Source organism: Mustela lutreola, chromosome 10, assembly GCF_030435805.1.
Source record: "Mustela lutreola isolate mMusLut2 chromosome 10, mMusLut2.pri, whole genome shotgun sequence".
Taxonomy (NCBI): domain Eukaryota; kingdom Metazoa; phylum Chordata; class Mammalia; order Carnivora; family Mustelidae; genus Mustela; species Mustela lutreola.
Genome location: NC_081299.1, coordinates 81,444,219 through 81,470,090, shown reverse-complemented (window position 1 = coordinate 81,470,090; position 25,872 = coordinate 81,444,219). Strand labels below are relative to the sequence as shown.

At 37.8% G+C, this 25,872-nt stretch overlaps 1 long non-coding RNA gene across 3 annotated transcripts in view; it reads right to left on the bottom strand.

Annotated features, from left to right (window-relative positions):
- Window positions 1-306: 306 nt before the first annotated feature.
- The window catches only part of LOC131809436 (uncharacterized), a 40,045-nt gene continuing 14,479 nt past the window's right edge, over window positions 307-25,872 (bottom strand). The window contains exons 3-5 of one of the 3 annotated variants that reach the window (XR_009345176.1): window positions 25,619-25,686; window positions 24,743-24,924; window positions 307-609 (exon numbers count right to left, since the gene is read on the bottom strand). This is a non-coding gene — a long non-coding RNA (uncharacterized LOC131809436). Of the gene's footprint in view, window positions 610-8,206; window positions 10,310-24,742; window positions 25,687-25,872 lie in introns of those variants that run through there. The other 2 variants (XR_009345174.1, XR_009345175.1) reach the window with 2 other exon arrangements.

Genomic DNA, 25,872 nt, shown 5'->3' with positions numbered 1-25,872 from the left:
CTTGAAATATAGTCACATTGGGGGTTAGGATTTTAACGTATGAATTTTGGGATGACACAAACATTCATCCAGTCTATTGGAGTAAAGAACCTGCCTTGAACCAGATTCTCATGGATCAATCAAGACTAAGTCAAGATCTCACAAGACTTTCACAGGTAACCCAAGGTAAAGTTTGTCTTTTAAGGAGCCTGGTATGAACTCCTCCAGAGATGGACATATCAGGCCTACACCCATCTTCCTCTTTTGATCATCTTCGTAACATACTTGCTAAAGAAACTGTTGAGGATAGAGAGAGACACACAGTAGTGGTTTTTCATCACAAGATGCCTTTTTTTTTTTTTTTTCCCCAAGAAAAAGAGTTTTCAATCTGAGAAGATAAGCAAAGGATTCCTAAACAAGGACTTCTTATTCCTAAGAGATGTTTGGAGGGTGAAAATAAGGAAATCGTAGCTTGGGCCCACTGTGGAACATGGCATCCATCACAGAGTGATCCAGACAGTAAGCTTAAGGGGTCTCCTAAGAAGTATGCTATTCCAATTCCAGAATCTTGAGATGCCATATTTGGCATACATTTTTACTGTTGAATCCCCAAAAGATGGCCTGAAGAAGCTGTTGATGAAACAAAGTTAAATTTATTAGATGTAACACAATAACAATTATTCCTTTGATAGAGTCTTAGTAGCGTCTGAGGTGAGGAGGGGGCCAGAGAAGGATATTTATAAGGTTTATGGGGTGATTTTTACGGGAGGTCTTACAAGGAGGCATATTAGTTGGGATTCTGCAGATTTTATGATATAATAGTTTTGGATTGGTGGGCACAGTGAGGTAAGAGTTTTGAAATAGGCCCTGATGAGCAAGCTGTTAGTCTTGATAAGTAATCTCTTATAGTTGGTTCAAGTCTTATCTTCCAGTAGCAGGTATTTCCTGGATCAAGTAGTTAAATGATTTTGCCTGGCCCCAGTATTGTTTGGCATGGAAATAAGAAAGTAAGTTTGGTCAAAGAATTGTCTAGCAAAGGGAAGCAAGGTAGGTTCAGTCTTGGTATTCACTGGATTAGAGAAAAGTTCTGAAATACTCATATTTGAAGATTCTGCCTTAATAAATGTCTTGGAATTAAATCTAAACAAAACTGCAAACTCTTTCTTCTTAAATTTTTATTTTATAGTGTTAACAAGCTGAGTTGCAAACAAAAAGGAAGTTCAAGCTTTTAAAATAATAATAAAAACAAAAGGAGTAAAAAACGAAGGCAAGTGATTTCAACCTTAAGAACACATGATCATGCCAACTTTCTATCTGCCATTCTCAATGTAGGACTAGGAACATTTGGATTTGACCTACAAAGGAAATCAGATCATAATTTTAAAAGCATATATAGCACAAACATTATTATTATTTTAAGTTTTTATTTATTTATCAGAGAGAGAGGCGGGGAGAGAGTGAGCACAGGCAGACAGAGTGGCAGCACAGGCAGAGGGAGAAGCAGGCTCCCTGCTGAGCAAGGAGCCCGATGTGGAACTCGATCCCAGGACACTGGGATCATGACCTGAGCTGAAGGCAGCTGCTTAACCAACTGAGCCACCCAGGCGTCCCAAACAAACATTATTATTTTTGAGCAGACTCCAGACACACTGTATATGTGGGAGAGAGCATGTATATTTGGGCACATGCCTCTGTCCCAACACACAAGAAAATGCAGTGGTTCTGCAGATGGAGCATAGGGGTGAGGATTTGTTTCCTCATCTAACAGTTAGAGAGGGCACAGGCTACAAGCTAGGCTCTGTGACAAACATTAATAAGACTGAGATGACTGAGAAATCCCTGGCCTCAGTGAGCTCACAGTAGAGGAAATGGACCCAAGTAAATGGAGAATCATAAGAAAACATGGAAAGTACAGTGGGAACCCTGGGAGGGAGTGACTAAGCATAGGAAGAGAGATCACAGAATACTAACATGGGGGCCAAGTCCGGAAGGATGAGAGGAGAGCAGGGTGTGCAGGCAGCTGGGAAGGCTCTACACAGCAGGGATTGTGATCAACAGACCCTCCTCCAACATTTGCCGGGCCTGGGGCAAGGTTGCAGATGGAGGCCCCTAGAGCATATGTCTCAATATTTAAAAATTGTAAATCAAGCTTAAAAACTGTGAAATACCCAATTCTATCTCCTACCCTTAAAACAAATCTTTATGACAATAAAATTGAAATATATGTGTAAGGCTATGATTTTTTATACCTAAAATTTGGCAAAATGATAAAGGCAACTAACTTCAATTACTGTCAAACATTTCTGGGGAAGGACCAAAATAAACATAAAAACAATAGCAAAAAAATAAAGACAAATCATTCATACATTATTTTATATATATATTTCATGACCTATGCTTGCTTTCAGTTCAGCAAAATCACTACATGGTAAAAAAAAAGATTTGTACATATTTGCATTCATTCCATTAATAACTTAAAAAGCAAAAAATTAAATACAGTTGTACTCTAGGTATAAAAGTGAAATATAGTCCCATAAAAATGCAGACAATGTAAAAAATTAAAATTAACAAATGTTTTCAAATTATTTCTTTTTAAAATATTAAAAATCATTTATTCAAATTAAAAGAAAAATCAAATCATCAGGGAACATTAAATTTTTACTCAAAATATTTAAGTTGAAAATTTTATTTGACTTAAAAAATATTCTCATGAAATGTATTTAACTCAAATTAAAATGTTATTCAAATTACCATTTTAATTAAAATTAATAATTTTAACTTTAAAAATAATTTTAAACTTAAAAAAAATCTTACTAAATACTGGCACAAAAGTGAAGCCATTGCCAACTCTGGTTTCATGTCCATCTATCTGCCAGTACAAAAAAACCATATCATGCTGCATACATGCTACACCTGAATCTATAGATAACAAATTTAAGAGTAATACGGATTGTTGAACTTTGCAAAATGTTCCTCTATTGCTGTATACAACTGTGGTGAACACAACGCTATTTTCTGCTTCCAGAAAATGGGGCTGAAGATTTCCATAAAATGGGGCTGAAGATAAGGACTATGTCATAGATTGTTGTAATGATTAAATTAGTTAATACATGTGATACATTTAGAAGTGCTTATGTGCCTGGCCCACATTCAATAAATGTCACCTGTACCTTCATACCAAGCTGGAACAGAAAGAGAATCAAGAAAACAGATGCTCAGAATTCCAAGCAAACAGTACTTCATCATGGAAAAATCTACGGCAACCATGCTATCTGCAAGGAATGATCTGACAAGTTTAACATGTGAAGCCCTCTAACCAAAGGTCCGGGATGGGGGTCCAGGATAATAGGGCAATTCTAGGAACCAGCCACATCACCAAATGAAAGATAATGGTGACAACTGTCAAGGACCTTGCGAGCCATGCTCAGGAGGATCGTTGCCCGTTGCAACTCAGAGAACAAATGTATAATGTCTTCCCTTCAGTGTTTTTCTTCCGATGGAATAACAGCAGCTCCTCTCTGAAGTAGAAATCTAGATAATCCTCTCTAGAGATGATTGAAAATCTATTTAGGAAGTACACCATGGAGCCCTGAGCCCTCAGGAAAGAAAGAAGTCAAACGATCAAACAGTTTATCATGTCTTTTCAGAGTCCTGTGTATTTCCAGGAAGAATTCACATTTGGGAAAAGAATATACATATTTATATTCACACATATAGATTTGTAGTTACTTTTACACACATATTAAAAAAAAATTCCTGACAAGCGACTTTGTTTGCTGTTTTTCCATAACCTAATTAAAGCAATACATCTAAACCCCAAATTTCATCACATGACTCCCCAGCAAAAATCTTCTTCAAAGAGTCTACCCCTTGTGAGAGAAAGCCTAAGGTCCAAATGGTGACATCGGATTCCTCCTCTTCTCTCAGCTGCACCACTGACCAGAGCCTCCTTGAGGATCTCCCAGCTCCTTCTTGTGCCCCTGCCTCAACCATTCTCCCCAGGACAGCCTGAGTGAGAAATGAGACAAAGCCACAGCCAGGACTGAAAAGCCTATGAATTGCTTTCTATTGCACCTTGGACAAAATATACTCTCTTACCATGAACTACAAGAGGTTGCATCTCAGACTTATCATCAGTTACCTTTCTCCTTGCTCACAATGAGGTAGCATCTTGGGCTTTCATTCATTTTCTAAAACATGGGGAGTTCCTTCCTATCTTGGGCTTTCACACTTATTGTTCCTTCTATCTGGAAAGTTCTGATCTTCATGACTGGTTCCTAGTCTTTCCCCTGACACCCCGCTTAAAACACATTCCTGCTTGTTCTCTCTCCAACACCCTATTTCCCTATTTGCTTCATCCATAGCATCTTCCACAACCTATATTTGTTCATTTCTTATTTATTTGTATGATTGATACATGCCTCTTTAGTGCAGAAAACGTTTCTGACTTGTTTGGTGATATCATTTTCAGCTTTGGGCTCAAAGCTAATTCACAAGAGGTGCAGACTATGAATTTGTTAGTTCCCTACCACCATGGGTTCATTTCCTAGCACTGGTATTTCACATACCAAAATACCAAACCAAAAAAATACCCAAATACCAAACCATTCATAGTTTCACCAAACCCTCAAAGGAATAACTAGAGCTATTTTATGTCTCTGTGTTTTGGCTTGAGGCGTTCCGTCTCCCTGCACTGTTTTTCCCTCTTTCCTCACCTAACCAACTGCCCCTGGTTCTTCAAGCCTCAGCTCAGATATCTTCTCCAAAAGACAGAACTAAGTACACTTCCCTTGTGCTTCCATAGAACTGTGAGTGCATGGAATCGAAATGTATCTTCCACTTCTAATGGAGACGGTGACATACATAACGTCCAGGGCCTGACTGCTTGGGATTAAATCTTATACTTGCTCAATCATCTTGCGAAAGTCACCCAAATGCGTGCCTCAGTTTCCTAATAAAATGAGGCTGAAGATAAGGACTATGTCATAGGTTGTTGTAATGATTAAATTAGTTAATACATGTGATACATTTAGAAGTGCTTATGTGCCTGGCCCACATTCAATAAATGTCACCTATACCTTCATGTGAAATGTGTTTCACATAATCTTTTTCTTTTTTCAGGATAATTGGAACAAATAAAAGAAGTTCTTCCAATATCTCTTCTTGTGTAATGGTAATAAACTTTAGTTTATGGCAAATTTATGATTATCTTGGCACTAGCCTCTTTTCTAATTGGGCACACATACATAAATCGTGACTTTAGCTGCTTGACTGTTGTGTAACTTAGGGAGTATGTATATTGCCAGTCTGTGCCACTTGGCAGCTTAAAAAATTTAATTTAATTTAATTTAAAAAGGGAGAAATGCAGTACATGTGAGATTAGTACTATGTAAATATGCTTAAATCTATCCCCATATGTTTTGTTCAAAATGTTTTACACTGTTCAGTTGAAAAAGAAAACAGATCTGATCATGTATCACCTCCCTTTTCTATAGGTCTCAGAATAGGAGAGAAAAATGGAAATGACTCAACAGCCACTCAAAAGAAATAAAATGAACCAAGGTAATGAAATAATAACTGGTAAACACATAGAAAAGACAAAAATCATATAAAAATCAAGGTTATTAGTAATCAAAGAATATCAAATCAGAATCTAAGATCTTTTAACTATCAAATAACAAGATTTAAGAAGATAAAAGATAAAAAGGATAAAAAGATAATCTTGCTATCAAATAGCAAGATTTAAAAAGAAAAAATGTTGTGTTGGCAAGAGTTCAGGAAATACACCCTCCTACACAGGACTGCTGGCAGGGCAATTCAGTTCAAAATCTCAGAAAAAAAAAATTGGAAATAGGTACCAAGAGCCCTTTAAAATTTCATACCCTGTGGACTTAAGGTCTCTTTCCCAGAAACAGTATGAAGAAATAATCAAATGTTTTGACAAAGATTTAATACAATTTTCATTCTGTTACTACTTACAATAATGAAACATTGGAAATAACATACTGTCCAGCTAAATTGATTTATGTTACCATTACACAATGAATTATGTAAGTATGTAAACAGTGCTTTTGAAGCATATATGGCAACATAAAATATTTGTTTAATACTGATTATAGAAAAGGTGATATATAATTAATAAGAACAACAATGCTAATTACATAATGTGTGTGCACATTTGGGTGTATGTGTGTGAGAGGAAACACATTCAAATGTTTGTGATGGATAACACATAGGTATTAGGGTAAAAAAGCTGATTTGTGATTGTTGTTGTTATTAGAGCTTTTCTTCCAGGTTTATACATATATATATATATATATATATATATATATATATATATATATTTAACCAGGACCTATGGTATGGTTTTCTAATCAGAAAGATAATCCAATTAAAGTTAATGAAATTTTCATGTTGGCCTTAAAAGCTCTCTGCAATTCAACACAATCCACCTTACTATAACACTAAATTTCGGCCATAACATGGAAATGATTCGAATTATAGGATAGGGAGACAAGTGACCAGAGTTCTTTTTAAGTTCTGCTCTGACTTTGGAGAAAATCGCTTCGCCACTATGAGTCTTGGTTTTCTCAACTCTTAAGAATGTGAACAATTTCTGCATATTCCACAGAAGTTATTGTGATTCCTAAGTGAAATAGCGTATTATACTTAATTAACTGTTTAATCAATACCTTTTAGGTAAATAAGGTGTTTTAATATGTTAGAAGGATATAGAAATATGAGCACTTACTACAAGTGTTAATTAAAATAATAATAAATAGATACTAAAAAGTAAGCAAAAAGATGATACAGCTAGGTGGTTCATACTGAGGTCACCAAAACTAAATCTATGATTTTACCTTTCCACCCTTTCCTGTCTATTCTATAATGAATGACTACTTCTGGTAAACTCAGCAGAACAAAAAGTTACAATTACTTTCAAGAAATTTGAAAAGACCTTATGTATTTTTCAGTAGATAAGGGAAATTCTAGGTATCAAATTTTCTCTGTATGTATGGAGCGAGTAGAATTCAAATTTTTGTTTCAATTTGATCCATGCTTCTTTTCCTGAAGAGCCAAAACCAAATATTTACTTCTTAACATACTTGAATTGGGCCATTTGATAATTATTCTCAGTAAGAATATATTGCATTTATTTAGCACCTTTCTATGTGTCAAAATATTTTCATTTAAAATATCTTTACTGATTCTCACAGCCACCCGGGGAGGTGCCATTAGCAGTTTTTCTTTAATTCAGTGGTATCCCCAGTAGTCTACTAGAACCAGCTTATCTAGCTAGAGCCAACAGCGAATTTTTTTTTTTTTGGAATTTTGCAAGCTCGTTTTTTAAGCACAGACAATATTAAAAACTCAATTATATAAGTTGTATGTATAACTTAGAAATAAGTAAATTATATTAAGATGGTTATAAATACTCAAAAATCATCACTTCCTAATTATTTTGTTGCATTTTACCATTGTCTCTGCTCTTGAGTTCACGTACGCCAACTGAACCTCTGTACTGGAAATGCGACGTCCTAGTGTGCTGCCAGCTCTGCATTCGGTGGCAGCACTTTGTTAGCTTGAAACCAACCATGATGAGAGTGTTCATACCACTAAAATTGGCAAACGCTACAAATCATGGCTTGATTGCTGTGTCGATTAACTAGACTGAAGACAATGGTGGAGAACACGTTAATAATGAACGTGTGCCACGTCTACAGCCATTATGCTCTGAATAGCACAAAAAAGGGAGGACGTATTCTTCCAGTAGTTGAAAGCTCTTATCCCATTCAGGGAAGAAGTCGCCCATCATTGATAAATGAGTGACATTCCAACATACGTCTTCGTTGTTTCATTTCTGTCTTACTTGTTGACATAAATGAAAATATCAATGAACATTACATGTCAGAACTGCACTCATTCATCAAGTGTGACCATAGGTTGGCTATTCTATGAGAGGTGGCAAAAATCAAAGAAAGCATTCTTTGGGAATGAATTGGTTATATGGAATTCATAGAAAAGAGGACATGTAATGATTATTTGTAAATTACATGCAATGCATTCCTTATATCAGCAAACTTTATGATGAAGTCGTATACATAGAGATAACATATTTTGGAAAAGAGCTAGTTGCTAAACGTTCATCATCACACCACCATCATATAATGACAATAACCAGATAGAAAAATAAATGCAAAAATAAGGCATGCTGCGTGATGACCTCTATCAATTAATGATCTTATTTTTATTTAAAGCTTTATCATATGGAAAGCATCCTAAGACACACCTTTCTCAGACCTCCACTTAAGTGGCATATATATCACATCTGTGTGTCTATCACTTTCCGTAATGATCATGAGTCTGAGCAGTTTGCCCCAGGTGTCAGAGAGAGTGCCAGGCACAAACCTTTCGTCCTTCTCAAATTTCTTCCTCTGTCTCTCAGAACTAGGCCACCACAGTCATCTGTCACCCACATGGGCACCATTTCTCCAATTTAGAGCCCCAGCCTGAATGGCCTTTGTGTGCCACATGCCAAGCTTGTACATACTCCTGGACGTGTGTGACATAGCACACTGTGTACCGTACACTGGTTCCCTGAGCAACCACAGAGGGGCTGGATCACCCAACTCAGAGCTGAGTATTATCAGTGAGCCTTGACCTTAGGAGACAGGAGAGGAGATAGAGCCTGGCAGACAAATGTTCATTCCTTTCACCTTTCCGTGAACTACTACAAGGTTCCTCCTTGTAGCTTTTCAGAGAAGTCCAAAGGATGAGCTGATTCACCCACTGAGCAAAATATTCTCTCTCAGCGGTGACTAACCAGCAGCAGCCAGTATGGTAACAGATCCCATTACGTGGCTTCACATTCCTCCATGCTTCACTTTCTTTGTTCTCTTCCCGGTTTGTGTGCTTTACATGGTAAGCCTCCACACTTGAATCCTTAGCCACCATTTTCTACAGAATCCAGACGAAGACAAAAACTTCAGCTAACTCGTAACAGTATTTTCAGGAATCCAAACATATTAGTTTCCTGTGGCTGCTTTAACAAAGTATGATACACTAGTGTCTTAAAACAACAGAAATTAATTCCCTAACAGCTCTGAAGACCAGAAATCCAAAATTTTGATGAGTTAGCGGGTTTGTACTCTTCCTGGACATCCTAGCGGAGAATCTCTTCCTTGCGTCCAGCTTTTGGTGGTTTATTGCCACATCACTCTAATCTTTGCCTCTGTGGTCACATTTCTTCCTTCCCTTCAAAAATCCCTGTGCCTACTTCTTTCTTTCTTTCTTTCTCTCTCTCTTTCTTTGTTTCTAAGAATTTATTTATTTATTTGACAGAGAACACAAGCAGGCAGAAAGACAGGCAGAGAGAGGAGGAAGCAGGCTCCCCACTGAGCAGAGATCCCGATGCGGGGCTCCATCCCTGGACCCTGAGATCATGACCTGAGCTGAAGGCAGAGGTTTTAGCCCACTGAGCCACCCTGGTGCCCCCCTGTGCCTCTTTCTTATAAAGACGCATATGATGGTGCTGAGAGCCCACTGGCACAATCCAGGACAAGCACTTCCTCTCAAAACAATCCCATCCCTTGCCAATACGGTAATGATACATATTCACAAAGCCACAGATGAGGACCCGTACGTATCTCTCTGGAGGACATTGTTCACCTCATTACACCACGGGAAAAAGTAATGTTGCTCATAGTCACAAATCAATTATATATTAAGAAGCGGAAGTGGGGGGTTGTTTTTTTTATTTTTTTTTAAGAGTAGACACTTCTGTAAATTTTGCAGAGCCTGACGGTCCTGTGACAGCATAACTAGATATACATTTATTCAAACAAAACACAAAAATCAAGCACAAGAGAGTGGAGATTAAATAATGCAAAAGTTTTTATGTCATTGTTCTTCCCCTAGAACAGGAGGGTCATATCAACTGCTCCCAAAGGCACAGAAGACAATGGCTGTCTTTGAAATGCAGAGTAAGTGTTTTAAAGTGGTACCGGTTTGGAGGGAAAGGATTCCTAATTATTAAAGCGAAATCTTTTTTTTTTTTTTTTTTTAATAACTGCTTAGGTTTTGGCCTTCTGCTTTATCGTGTTTTTCCTTTACACAAAAGGTTTTAGCTTCATTTCTGCCTTTTAAAGAAAATGAGGAAAGCTAGTGTGAAGGGTTGCTGGAGGGGACAGGAAAGGAAAAGGAGGAGGCAAGCTCTGTAGAGCGAACAGCTGGGGTGTGCCCGATCTGAAGGTGGCTGCTAATATTACATGGTATAGATCCCAGCGTGACTTCCAGCCGTGATCATGTCCTCTGTTCTTCCATCTACAGCCTGTACAAAAGGAATAGTTATCATTTGCATATTTGAATTCCACATGCATTTTTTTTCTTCATTTGTTAGTGTCTTCAATTTTTCTTCTTCAATTTGCTTTATAAGAATAGGCTCCCTTCTCTGGTCTGGGGAAAAAAAAAAATCCTGGCACAAAATAATATGATGTGTTTATATTTGAGTTTCTAAATATAATTCATACCATACTCATCTATCATTGTCTCATTTATCATTTATTCTTTGTACTATAGTTACAATTACGACATCCAGGAGAAAGGCAGGTTTTCTGACTCCTAAATGCCCCTGGGTCTTTCCTTGCTCACTGAGCAGTTATAAATGAAATACATTTAACTCACTGGGTTGTAGGTTTCTGCAATGCAATTTTCAGCTTACAGGTAAAGCTAGTTATCATTAGACGCTGATAAACTGTACAAACAAAACCATTTAGGAAAGAAATACTTCTACATAGGCAATCTTTATATTAATTAATAATTCAGTAAATACATTTTATGAATTGAGTTTCTTTAATTACTTAAGATCACTGTGATTATAGATATCTTACCCTTTCTTAATTCCTAGAACTCAAGCATCAACAAGTTTGACTTTATAAAACAGGTCTGCCTTTGTCTCTTCTTTTATTATTGGCACGTAAAAGTGTTATTGGGCAGTTACTGGGAATGAGTCTCAGTGCCCTGGACTAATCTCACACAGGCCCTTATGATCAGACTTCTGGAAACTTCCTTGTGAATTTTTCGAGCACATGCTTTCCAGGGGAGTGTAATATGCTGCGTGACAATTTTACAGACCCTTACATCTTTGGTAAGGGATGATATTTTGATTATTACAATAGTTCTACATTCAAAGAGAGTTCTGGGTAACTTTGGTGGTACAACTTGATATATATATAGGTATATATACTATATGATATGTGTATATGTGTGCGTGTGTGTGTACACATATCTATATACACACTGCATAATATATACATATAACAGTATGATATATAAATGGTCAACAGGTACATGAAAAAGTGCTCAACATTACTCATTATCAGAGAAATACAAATCAAAACAATAATGCATTAGGATAGCTATTGTAAAACACAAGAGATAATGAGTGTTGGCAAAGATGTGGAGAAAAGGGAACCTTTGTACACTATCGATGAGAATGTAAATTGTTATAGCCACTCTGAAAAACAGCATAGAGCTTCCTCAAAAAAATTTTAAAAAGAACTACCATAGGATCCAGAAATCCCACTTCTAAGAATATATCCAAAAGAATGAAGTCAGCATCTCAAAGAGATATTTATGCCGCCATGTTCATTACTGCAATAGTATTCACAATAGCCAGTAAGTAGAAACAACCTGTGTTTGTCAACGGATGAATAGATAAAAAATATGTGACATATATATGTGTTATACAGTTGATATATAATGTGATGATATAAATATAAATATAAATAATAAATATATTTTACAAGTAAATATAAAAACGAAGGAAATCCAGAAATCCTGTCATTTGCAACAACATGTATGAATCTGGAGGACATTATGCTGAGTGAAATAAACCAGACACAAAACGGCAAATACTGAATGATCTCACTTACATGTGGAATCTAAAAAAAATTGAACTCGTAGGAACCAGAGGATAGAATGGCAGTTTCTAGGGGTAAAACCAAGGTGGGGAGCAGCAGATGAGGAGATATTGATTAAAGGGTACAAACTTTCAGTTATAAGATAAATAAGTTCTGGAGATTTAATGTAGGCCATGTGATTATACTTAATAATATTGTGTTTTATACTTGAAATTTGCTGAGAGAGTAAATCTCAAGTGTTCTCGCCAGAAAACAATGGTAATTATGTAAGGTAATGGATGTAATTTGTTAATTTGATTATGAAAATCATTTCACCAAGTATATGCATATTAAGTCATCACGTTGTAGACTTTTAAAAATCACACTGTACAACCTAAATATATATGACTTTTGTCATTCATATCTCAATAAGGCTGGAAAAAAATATGTGGGGAGACATAAAAATGCCAGGAATCAGATCCATTAGTTGCTGGGCATAGACTACAAATTGTTTTAAGAAAACTTTGGGGGCAAATAGATATGTTTATTGTCTTAATTGTGATTCCACGGGTGTATATATATAGGTATATGTCAAAACCTGTCACCTCATATACTCTTTCTCTATATACACAGTTTTTTTCATACTTACTTATACCGCATAAAGCTGTAACAAAATAAAATGAGACAATTTACAATGAAACAGTTAACCCTGAGGAAATATGTTCTTCCATGCACAACAGGCAAAACTCTATTCTTAAAGTATATCGCCACTACATTCCAATGTCATGGAAACTTGGCAGTGGCTATATAGGGCTATTTAATCATAACACCTGGTTTTCAAGATCAGAAGCAATCACTGTCACATGGGAATTTCTACTGCATATTGCTGAGTTCAGTAGTCAGTTCTCCATTCTTACCTTCCATGAGCTCTTGGCAGCCCTTGGCAAGTGGATCACTCCCTCTTCCTGGAAAACTTACTTCACTTGGCTTCCATGTTTCCCTCTCCTTCACTGGCCACTTCGCCTTAGTCTCTTTTGCTTTCGTCAACCAAATAGCTAAATGGTGGAGTGCCCTCATTCTTGGCCCTCCTCTCTCATCTAAATCCACATTTTTAATGGTCTCATCCAGTATTATTACTCAAAACATCATCCAGATATTAATAACGTGCAATGTACACGTCCAGCCTGGATCTCGGTCTTGAATCCCAAGGGCATTTATCCAAATAAATGTGCCACCTCTCTATTTTTGTTTCATAGAGATTTTATTTTATTTTTTTGTTTCATAGAGATTTTGAATTTAACAAGCCCCAAAATAGAATTCCTGCTGTCTCTCACCTTTCCAAACTGCTCCATTCACAGGTTTCCTCATGTTAATGAGGGGTACCAGTTCTCATGCAAAAGACCTTACTTTATTCCACATCTATTCTGTCAGGAAATCCTGTTGGCTCTACTGTCAAAGAGATTTTTTATCCAACAACTTCTCACTACCTCTCTTGCTAGCACCACCATTATCTGTCATCCAGATCTTTACAATAGCCTCCTAACTAACTTTTCTTCTTTCACTACTATTCCTCCAATCCATTATTAATGCATTCGGAGTAAAAATGGACTTCTCTGACCTGCTCTCTTATTCTTCCAAAACCTCCATTCCAGTCATGCTGCCTGACTACCTACTTTTCAAACACATCAGGAACACTTATGTCAGATTTGCTCTTCTCCCAGATACCTGCGTGGTTTGCTTCCCTACCATCTTCTTGAACCAAATTTTCTCAGGCCTTTCCTGAAGTGTTTTTAAAATTGGAGCAGGGTTGCCTGGGTAGCTCAGTTGCTAAGCAGTTGCCTTTGACTAGGTCAGGATCCCAGGGTCCTGGGATCTAGCCCTGCAACAGACTCTCTGCTCCGAGGGAAGCCAGCTTCTCCCTCTCCCACTCCTCCTGCTTGTGTTCCCTCTCTCGCTGTGTCTCTGTCAAATAAATAAATAAAATCTTAAAAAAAAAAAAAAAAAATGGAGCCAGACTCCAGACCCTCACAGTTCCTAAATGCTCTCCCTTCTACCCCATTTTAATTCTTTCCAAATCACTTATCACCTTCTAACACTTTTTTTTTTTTAAGATTTTATTTATTTATTTGACAGAGAGAGATCACAAGCAGGCAGAGAGGCAGGCAGAGAGAGAGGAAGCAGGCTCCCTGCTGAGCAGAGAGCCGGATGTGGGGCTCGATCCCAGGACCCTGGGATCATGACCTGAGCTGAAGGCAGAGGCTTTAACCCACTGAGCCACCCAGGCGCCCCCTAACACGTTTTTCAAATGACTTATTTTATTTATTATTTCTCTCTCCCCCTAAAATGTAAACTTATTGTGGGAATTTTTTTTCTTTTCTGTTTTGCTCACTGCTGTGTCCTTAGCACCTTGAAGAGTAGTTCATTGTAGGGAAGGAAGGGAGGAAAAGAGAGAGAGGGGGAGGGAGGGAAAGAGGGAAAAAACGAAAGAAGGAAGAATGGGAAAGAAATTGAGTGATGATATTGCCAAAAATATCGGATGATACTGCATTTTTAATTCTTGTTATAGTACCATAAATGGACAGATTTATGTTTTAATTCGCATATCACTGCAAAATTAATGTTACATTTCAAGATTTAAGGATGTCACTTGTGTGGTTGTTAGGTGTTAAATTCTGAATAAAGGTGAGGCAAAGTACCACTGAACTCCACACTTAACAAAAAATACAGAACTTTCTAATGGAGGCACCATTGGCATTCAAACCTTTAGGACCCAAGTGAGCTTTCCTACAATAAAATGATATGGTTCTTCCTTATCTGGCCAGATGCTGATAACTTCTTTCCCTCATTTTGAACCGGGCATACAAGGTAAAATGTGGCTGGAATGATTTTTTTTTTTTTTTTCCATGAGTACATAGCAGACATGAGTATAAGAGGACAGAAAGCAGACAGACAAATAACGGTTAAGGGAGGTATCTTTGCTTTATAGACTTTGTTTTTTTTTTTTTTTTTACCTCAGAAAGTATATTTATAGGTGCACTTTCAATTCTATAAAATAAAAGAGTCTTTATAAACAAAAGCGTATGTCAACACTCCACAAATTTTCATAGTATTTCCATCATCCTAGCTCTCAGTGTATCTTCTCTTGTACCATTTGTTTGGCTCATTTTGGAAGTCAAGAAGTCAACTACTACGGGGAAGTGGGACTAGATTCTTTTTTGGAATTTTAATAAACATTCATAGTTTTCTTAGTCCACCTAAGAGACTTGATGACAATATTTATATTAAATGGGAGTGTAGCAGATTGGATAAAATAAGCAATTTTCCTCTTCTCTTCTAGGGCAAACTTGATCAACACTTCTTCTAATATAAACAGGTTGGCCTCAAAATGTTCTCTTTCTGCCTGACAGGTTCCTGTTCAAAGAGTAAACTCTTATTTATTTGGCTTTTAAAAAAGGTCTTTTCCTCCCCCATGTCAATGTATCCAACTTTAATCTCAAATATATTTAATCAGAGTGGTTTGCCTTAAAATAACATATCTATTCTACTTAAATATATTCAAATAGGTTGCATTTTCTTCTCTCTCTCTCTTAACAATTTCATGTTTTTACTAGGACTAGAGCCTTTTTCCCTCTGAGTATAAACTGAGAGTCTCTCTAAGGATAATAAAGAAAATTGTGCCTAAAAAAGACTATGCATGACTTTTTGCCTTCATGGATCCAATAATTTTATTTGAGGCCTCCAGCTTATTTCCTTTACACGTGTTTCTTTTAAAGAAGGCCGTTTTTGAGCTAATGGAGGAGTGTAAACATCATACATCTGCAAATTTGGTAGTAAAGCACTGTATTACCAATATAATTCCCGGATTACATTAAATTCATCTTTCTTTTAAGCTTATTGGTGTAGCTTACATTAAACAAATGTTCATGGTGTCCACTGAGCATCCAAAGAATAAAATGTTAGTCTTTCTTTTCCCATGGATGCCTGGTTATTAGACTGGGCCTCAGACCCATTCTCAGGTTTCTTAATGCTAGTCAGTTGCTCTATGATATTCTTTGCTCTCTTTTCCATATAGATTCCTTTTCAGGAAACCTACTTCATTGGCTGATGTGCTGGGCTCTTACCTACTTAATTTTTAACAAGTTCTCCAGAGACATAGCCTGTTCCTGTGGCCCTGGTTCTCTGCTAGGGTTTTGCCACATACGGATAAAATTTTTTAGAATAGTTACTGGATCACTTGTCTTCCAAATATTGACTGATGTCAGGATGTTGTTCAGTCCTAGCAACTGCCACAGGTTAAACACCATTTCCAGGATTATCCTAGAGAATATTAGATTCTTCATATACTATGTTTAATGCACATGCTCCCATCCTTCCAGAATTGTTTATGATAGCTGAGTCACTTTCTCAGTTTTCTTCTTGCCTTGGTGAGGCGAACTTTGGCCTCCACTTTTCTCTTTGTTGGTAGGATACAGCATTCCAGATGTGCCATGCCATGGAATAATAGCCATCTTCCCAGTTCTCCCCGGGGATATACCAAATTTGAGCTTCCTCCTGCAACCATCGTTTGGCTGGCTTCTCTTCCCTTTTTCACCCAGTATTGTTGGTGGTTTTCAGGCTTCTGTCTTTGCCCTCTTCTCTTTTCATTCTCCTTTGGTGATTGTATCTACTGCCTTGATTTTAATGACATGTCTTAAATGATAAGTCTTCATCTTGAGCCTGGATCTCTCTCATGTGCTTTAGGTGTGTTTATCCAATTGGTTACAGATCTCTCTGCCTGAATCTCCACCCTACCAATGTGGTTCCCTAAATTCAGTGCAGTATCATCTTTCTGAGCCTTGTGCATGCTGATTTCTCTGCTACAGATGCTTCCTTCCATTGTTTCAAAACATGATTCAGAGACCATCTTTTTTGTGAAAACTTTCTTGAAGCTAATCATTATAACTTTTACGTTCAGGGTGGTGAAGAAGGGCTGGTGTCATGGAGGAAAAGTTTTAGCTTCACTGGATGGGCAAGAATTCTTACCTAACAAATAGACATTGAGTGTGGGCAGCCTTGTGAAACTATGTTTTGCTGAGACAATGAGAGTTTTGCTCACATTTCACCATTGCTTTTGGTAATAATAATTACAGCCTCCTGATTAAGTAAGTTATAAGAATTTATCAAATTGATTTATAGGAAACTGAAGGGCTAGGAACCCAGTCAAATGCTAATATTTTTAAATGCCATTAATTTTTGTACTGTAACTTACTAGAATTATAAAGGTTTCTCCTACCGTTTTTGAAAATACACATATTAAAGGAAGAACAAAAACTTATTTTAAATATAAACTATAAAAACAGTGTTAGCAAAACAATGATGTATTAAAAAAAAATTCAGACACCATTTTTTTAAAGTGTAAAAAGATCCAACCATATTCTTTATAATATTTAGGACAGCAGCAGAATTGATTTGGCCAGCTGGCCCCACTTTAGCAAAATTATATTTCATATTCAGCTCTAGTAGCAATGAACATTGTTTTCTCAGCTGGTGAGACACAACATATCATTTTATTACCAATAGAAACCTAGAATTCAATAAAAATCATGGCCAAAAGTAATGGCACAATGACGTGACAAAGAGACATGGGTCTAGGTTTCATATCTTCTTTGGAAATGACAGCAAACAGCAGCAGGGCACATAATCGGAATGCAGTTTTTGTGATTTCATGGTAATGACTAAGGTCAATGATAAATGTACTGATAACAAACATGCATGAAATCACTTATCCTAGCTGGCAGTGTGGTACAGTAGAACAAGCCAGACCCTAAGAATTAAGAATCACAGAAGCCAAAATTAACTTTGCTACCAAATATATTCTTGGACACGTCACTTGCTTAGCCCTTAGTTTTCTGTCTGTAAAAATGTCTGGTCCAGAACTCTAGGTCATTTCTAGTTCTGAAACTCTTTTATTTTAAGACACATCGACGTGGAGCCATGGCACAAGGCTTCAAGAAAGTGGAAGGCCAACTTAAGGTGACTTCGTAAATTCATGTCTGTCTCCTCTTGCATTTTCTCCAACGTTCTGAGAGATTCAGAATACAAGGACATCAGAGACTAAGACGAAGGGAAAAGTCAGGGGAGGTGACTTACATATTCTTTAAAATATTTGGAGCTGCAAGGCTACATCACATTTGGTTGGGCACATTGTGTGGAAAGTTGTCACCACCGCCACAATAAGGAAGAGATGAGAAGGCTCTAGTCACTCTGCCATTCTCCCTTCTTCCCCCTTAGGGACACAATATTTATGACCGTAGGCCTGAGATTAGGCAAAATCTACCTTTCCGTGCAACCATGCAGACTAGTGATTAAGCCACTGTGACTCAACTCGAGATCTTCCCTTGCAGACTCCCATGATGCTGGGATTTGGGAGTCTGAAAGCTACATTTTTCTTTTGCCTGTAGTTTCCCTAGGGTTCCACGAATAGGGAGCACTGAACAGAGAATGGAAGGCTGGAGGAAGAGTACAAGGATTTCTTCTTCCCTGCTATCTTGTGATTCCTATCAGTATTCCCTCAGCAATATACTTTATTCCAGAAGCAGCAGTTGGTTCAACCTCTAGGTGCTTTTGATAATCTCAGAAATGATCCTGTATTGCTGCTTCCCAGGTACTGCCAGCAGCTGGGCACATGCCCTCCTCAGAAGTCTGAGCTCCAGTTCTTCAAAGCTGCCAGCTCTGGCAAGTCTGTCCTTTTTCCTTTGTTCCCTCAACCCCAGGGGTGATGCTTTCCGCAGCTGCCCTTGTATTTCCTCAGTGTTCATCCTATTCCTTTATTCCTTCCACACCTGTGCAGCCACCTCCCTGTATTAAATCCCCACTCTTGAAATACCTACTGTGGTTTCAGTTTTCAAGATCTGGCTCTTGCTGACACAACACGTGTGATTTCTCTTCACTTGTCAGCTGTTTTTCACCACAAACAGCACTTTCAATAGAGAAGAATGAATGGGTATCCCTACAACTAATTCCAGAAGATTCCTAAAGGATGATGATCAGACTCCCTTTCATTTGCACCCACGCAATCCATTATTCGAAACTATTAACTTTCATGACTAACAGATTCAGATTTCTTCATGTTGTCTTCCAAAATCTATTATAGTCACCATAGTTAAGCAGGGCACAAAGAAAGGACTAAGTTGTTTCCTTCTCTTTATAAAAAAATAAAACATCCATCAACAGGAACCATCAGAAAAGGATTATATTCTCCTTTGAGTTCTTTCATAATCAATACTATTTTAACTTACCCAAGGCAGAAAAGCATCGAGTTAAAATTACCATAATGGACAGTAAGGAAAAAAGTTACTGTTATTGTTAAGAAATCATTATTAAGCAAAATAAATAATGAAAGCAAACCAAGTCTTACCAAATCCTTTTAGAGAATGACTTTCCTTTGCCTGGACAGTATGTTATTAGCATCTGAAAGAAAACCAGGATTTTGCTCTAAGCAGCAGATTCAAAGTTAATGTGCAAAGGATACTGCCTCTTTGTAATTCATTCAATAATAGAATACTTTATTGAATAAAGAGAGCCATTTAAACTTTACATATTGAGCAATTGTTCATCTGCAAAAATGTCAGAATGCCAAAAAAGCAAAAGAGCAAGTTACAAAGGATTTTCAATTTCTTAGATAAGATCTTAAAGCAATATATGATATCATTCATAAATATATATGTATACACAGGTGTGTGTGTGTGTGTGTGTGTGTGTGTGTGTGTGTGTGTATTATTAGCAATGGCAAAGTCATGCTGTTCCCAATTCAATAGTGAAAACTAAATCTGGAAGTCATCTCCGTTTGTATTTTCAGGAATTCAGTATGACTATTTGAAAGTAGATTAAGGTCAAGTAGAAGCCATGATATTTTATTTCAAACCATTGTCTATGATAAGAAAAAGCATTAGGAGGGGAAAAATCTTATTATTTTAAACCATGTTGTAAATTTACGTTAATGAAAGTAAGAGCAAATGTCTGTGGTGCACTCAAGAGTTTGAATTAGGGGTATTGGGGTGGCTCAGTTATTTAAGCATCTGCCTTCAGCTCAGATCATGATCCCAGGACCCTGGAATCAAGCCATGTGGGGCTCCCTGCTCAGCGGGGGTCTGCTTCTCCCGGACCCCGGCCCTCCCCACCAACCCCATGCACATGTTTGTTCTCTCTCTCTCTCTTCCACACACACCCATGCTCTCTCTCTTTCAAATAAATAAATAAAATCTTTTTTAAAAAAAGAGTTTGAATGAATATTGTATATTTTGTCTACTGCAATTGATCCATGATTCAAAGAAATTGCAGACTATGCATGAGACTTCCAGCCCTCCATGAATCCAGGGCCCAAAGTGGCCCAGAGCCTTGAATTTGGAGCCTTTGGTAGTGCAAGCCTCCACTGCTGTACACTCTGCCTTTCCACACCCCTAGCCCATTGCACATATGCTGGTGTCCAACCCAAGATTGAAGGGTCCCCTCCCAACACTCAACTCTGAAATGTGACTGTGATAAACCAACTTCTTTCTCCCCTATACCTTGCCAGATTTTAAAACCTCTGCTAACTGGAAAATCAGAAGTTACTCCTCCCCTCCAAATTTTGTGGAAGGGAAACACTGCTGGGGAAACCCTGGAAATCACAAATCTACTTGGTGTGGGCTTTGGATATGACTGTAAGTATGGTAAGTGTTAGGTTTCCACTTACAAGACTAAGACAGTGGGATAATAGCTATCAGTGGAGAGCAGGGAATGAGGGTTTGTCCTGGGTCTCCTAGGCTGAATCAAGAGAACTAAACAAAATGGACTTAGAAAAGCCATAGTTTACCAGCTGCTGTTTGTGTGTCTTTGCCCTCATTCAGAAATCCCAGGGGACAGAAAACAGCTTTGTTGATGTATTTTCTTAAAGAATTCCCCTTAAATCCTGAGGGGGCTTCAAAGCTTAGCTATTAGGAAGCAGGGGGAATAATCCCCCTCTCTCAACACACTCTCAGAAAGAGGACATTAAAAAAAAAAAAAAAAAAAGACAACATATTGACCTTATTAGATTTAACAAGAAAAGAAAGTGAAAGTGAGACTAGGGGATTTACAAAGAAATTAGGGAAAGGGTGCTGCCATTTTTTTATTTGTTTACCTCACACCTAAACTACAGGAGAGATCTTTCCCAGCCTCATTCCCAGGATCCCACTCTCCGATGTCAGAACCAGGCTATCGTCCAGGATGGACCCAAGTGCTCAGGTCCCATGTCTGAAGATAAGACCCATGGTGCCAAATTCTCAGTGTGGGAGTGTAACTGTCAGATGGGGAGAGTGGGGGACCATTTCTCAGTCACTTCTGTACTGAGTAAAGCATTCAGAGATAGGCGAGCCAGCCACAACCCTGGAATGTCTACCCACACCAGGGATGTAAGATTTGTTGCCCCAAGATTCAGCAACCTGACATTTACCTCTCTGACTTGGTCGGTCCTTAGGGTTTTCCTTCTGAAGGTGGATTTTTACCAAGTCAGTAGCTTCAAGATGGCTCTGAACTATTTCCCTGTTGCCAGGCTGAGATCTCGTAGGGGCCATGGATTTAGAGGCTCTGTGATAAGGTTACAGTAGCGAGACTCAGGTGGAACTAGGCAAAATATGTGAAAAAGAAAGTCTTGGACCTCAGGTGGTCTGTGATAATAGCAAGAGCAATGAAAATATCTAATCTTACTACTCTTTATCAAGTTCTTATTCTTTTCAGGCAAAGGGTCAAGTACTTTGTGCCTTTATTGTATCATTTAATTTTCACAATCCTTTGGGAAGATTTTTTAACCTCCATTTTGTAGATGAGGAAACAGTGGCACAGACTCCTCTAAGTCAAATAAATAGCAAGTTGCAAGGCTGGAAACTGAATCCAGTTCCTTCCAACCGGTGCCCTTTACCTGTAATTCTACTTTGGTACTTGTCACCTCTGGGAAAGTATCAAGACTGCATGGTGGGAATGAGGGATACTGCTAACCAGAAAGTTGTGATCATAAATCAGGGCAGCCAAAATTTGTACATAGTAGTTGAACCAGTAGTAAGGGTAGTAATCATGGATTGAAATAAATGAAAGAGAGCCAAATATAAAATGCATGTGGTGGGAAGAATATACTAATTTGGCAAGGCTTGGACTTGAGAGAGGCACTAGCTCCAAGATCCCTTCTACGCAAAGCCCACCGTGTGTACCCATGTTGGGCTCTTAGAAGCTGCCACAACATTAAACCAGATATTACGAAGCAATCTCCACAATTACTCCAAATTACCAACAAAACTGCAGCTTCCAGAAAGACCCAAACCAGAAAGCAATATTTCTATGTCCTTCACAAAGTGATTTGCAATAATTGTGCTGAGATACTTCAAGGAGAGAGAGCCTAATTTGTTCCCATTTGTATTTTGCAAATATGCAGGTTGTTAAAATATGTGCAGCACTTTCTGCTCTAGTTTTTTGACTTCTACTTCCAAGGAAAAATTAAGCTACATTACCTCCCTTGTTGTATGGGGTATTCTGTTCTTACTATTAATGGTAGGAACTTTCCACCTAGAGGAAATCTTATGATTTATATGCCATTAAAGGATAAAGTCACTAATTATTTTTAGGGGGTTTGAGATATTTAAATCTTACAGAAGTCTAACAACTTTTTAATATATTATTTATTTCAGCTTTATTTATTATAGCTTTTGGACTTTTCTCATTCATCTTATGACTTCAGTTTTTGAAATGAATTGCCATGTTTCTTATTTCAATTGTCCATCTAAGTCAAGTACATTTTGGGTATGTATTTCAGTAAGACTGCAACTAATAACACCTGAACTTTTCAGATATTAAAAATATCTGTATCAGAAGCCAAAAGTATTTCAAGATTAATTATATTCTTTTTTCCCTGCTGACCTCTTGACCTGAGGCCCTGGGGCTATGCATTGTTATGAAGAAGTTTAAGGGACAGCTACAAGTACCACCTTCAGAATGTGATTGACTCAGGGCATAAGGTAATATTTACTCCAGGTATTAATGGTCACAATCCACAGAAGTAAAAAATTGTTCCATTTTATTTCTCCTTAGATATAACACACAAAAATGACTGGCAAAACTAGCCACTTTCTAATAACAGCTTCTGGAGGTCATGGGGAGGTGAAATTGTCACTGTGATGTGCATACAGTGGGGATAAGGCCACTCTCAAAGACACTTGTGATTTTTTTTAGTGCTATGATGGAAAAACTGCTAGTCACCTACATCCCAGTTGAAAACTTCTCCCAAAAAAAGCCAAAGCAGAACAAATTTCTTTGTGACTCTGAGTGAACGCATGAAAATGATATTATACATTCCTGAACACCTGTTAGAAGTAAGTTATTTGGACCACGGTACAATGCTAAAAGTCTAATGTACACAGTTAACTTGGGAATAACTAAGGCGATTATCTATTTGTGCTCTTTCTCTAGAATTGCTCACAAGAATATTGGGAAAAAATGAGTCAGCAAGCTTGTCCAAGGAGCTCTAGCCCTGGTCTTCTGAACACAGTTGTGTGTAGGAAACAACTTGGTAAACCCACCCTAGAAAGTAGGATCCTGTCTAAGAAACTGTGACATCGGCCCATGATGGAAGTTCCATTTGGACAAGTCTGGACCCTGTCCTGTGCAGCCAGCTTCATAGCATGGAAGAGCAACATGGCTCACTGCAAAACTTCTTTGTTATGTGCAGCTATAAGAATGATACTCATGTTGCCATTTGCCTTTGCCACTTAAGCTGAAAGAGAAGGGGGCTGAAATAAATGAAGTCTAAGGTGTAAGGTTCAGGGCTCTCAAACTCTGGAGTGAAAGAAGTTCTAGAGACTAATGTGGTTAAGGTAATAAGCTAATCATTCCAAAATATGGATCCTATGCTGGGAATGAAACCTAAAAGATGCAAAAAAAGATTTTTTTCTGAACCCTCAGGCGTCTAAGAGAAGATCTTGAGAATAGAGAAGGGTAGAGTGCATAGGATGTAGGAATCTCCAAGCCAATTTCTGCAGAGGAGTTCCATACTCTCCTTCATCAGCTTTTCCCTACAAATGGCAGATATCATTGCTCTCTTTCCTGTTTTTTAATCTAATCCTTTGAGCAAGGAGTTGGATCTCATTCACAATTAAAAATCATATACCAATCTAAGGAGTCCCTCCTTCTCTTGTTCATCTACACATACACTCAAATATACAGCATTTGTACAGGTAAGCTATAAACCAAAACAATAAAGCTCTTGTGGTAGAAGCTACAGCTGTAAAACTTTTATGGTAGAATCAGGTATTGAAAAGAAATAATAGAATTGTCATGTATGTAGTGATGAAGGTAAGGGAAAGAGGGAGGGATATTGAGATCTAATTATATTATACTTTATCTTTTGGAAAATAATTATAGAAAAAGCTTATTATAGTCTTGAATCTTCTTTCTTCACCAAGCACCTGTCTCTATGTCTACTTTTACTCCTGACCCATAAAACCTGTGAGGATAAGGAAATGGACCTCTCAGACTCTCTGTATCCCCAATGATCAAAATTATGTAGGCCACAGAGGAATTCTGCTGAGTGAATGAGTAAATGACCAAATTAAATTTCTAATCAGTACCTAATTATCATCAGAAATAATAAGTAGGAAATTATTCTCAAACCCAGTGGGTATTAAATGGTATCATCTTTCCATACTTTCTTTGTGTATTTATTGTGTCTTGTTTTTACTACAGTGTGTCCAGTTTTAGCAACTGACCACTCACCATCACATAACTTGACCACAACCATAGGAGAGAGAAGAAGGCAAAAGACATTGGAAGGAAGATCCATTGCACATCACAGATTAAACCAAAAGGTAAAGAGATCTCACTTGCTTCATTCATATGTGAATCGTCTGGTCTCTCTTCATCTGGTCAGATATCACAGTGCTTGTTCATCCAGCGGGAGATGAAATTCTACAGGACAATTTGTGTGTGTGTACATGTAGACGTCCAGTTTGTACTCACAGCAACGTCTGTACCATGGTGGTGAGCAGTCTGCATAAATCTATTTCTAAGAAAACAAAACCATGGTTCAACATGACATCATATAAGAGTGTCTGGGAGAAAAAAAGAAAAATAATTTAGAAGCAATTAAGAAGCTAATGCTATTGACTCACATTTGAAGAACTTGTTTTGTCTGATTAAAATTGAATAAGGCACTGAAAATCAGGAACATAAGCCTGCTTGCTTCAGGAGTCCCAGTTGCCTGCCCTCTTTATTTCAATTTCCACTTTCTCTTTGCAGATACAAGCTACTGGAAACTTCCATTTTTATTCCCTATGGCTTGAAACACTTCAAAAACTGTGGGTTTTTGAACCTTCAGTGTAAAGTATTGACATTATCACCACAACAGAATTCATTTTTTTTTTATAGCCTCATCACTGAGTAACACTGACATAAAATCATGTGTTGGATATTGCACTTCATTTATATCTGAGCTCATTATCATGTTGCTCTTTTGGAAAGGATTTTAGCATCTACTCTGATGCAAACAGTAGCTCTCTCTATGGAGGCAGATGTAACACAGCCCTAGAGATGAGCACTGGCCGGCACTCAGCAGTTGACTCTGGGCTGGAAGGCAGGCAGAGGAGGAATTGGCTCTCCTCTGTGGAAGCAGAGGAGCTTTTCCTGGGGTTCTCCCAGAGAAGTTGTAGCCTCTCTCCAGACCTTGAGCCCATAAAGGAAATACTGGAGCAACCAGATACCTGGATTCTTGACTCAGCAAACCAATTCCATCCCCAGAGATCCCCAGAGTTGGGTTTGGTCAAAGAAGCTAAAATAGAACCAAGAAAAGTCAGTCTCTCTGCACGTTGTTGTGCTTGGACACAAGCACAAGATCACATTGTCTTGGATCACAAGACAATGTGATCAGTCACACCCAAGAATAAGTCCAAAGATACCTGAATGATTGAAGTCACATCCTCCTTATTTATCATGTGGAGCTTTATGGATTTAATAT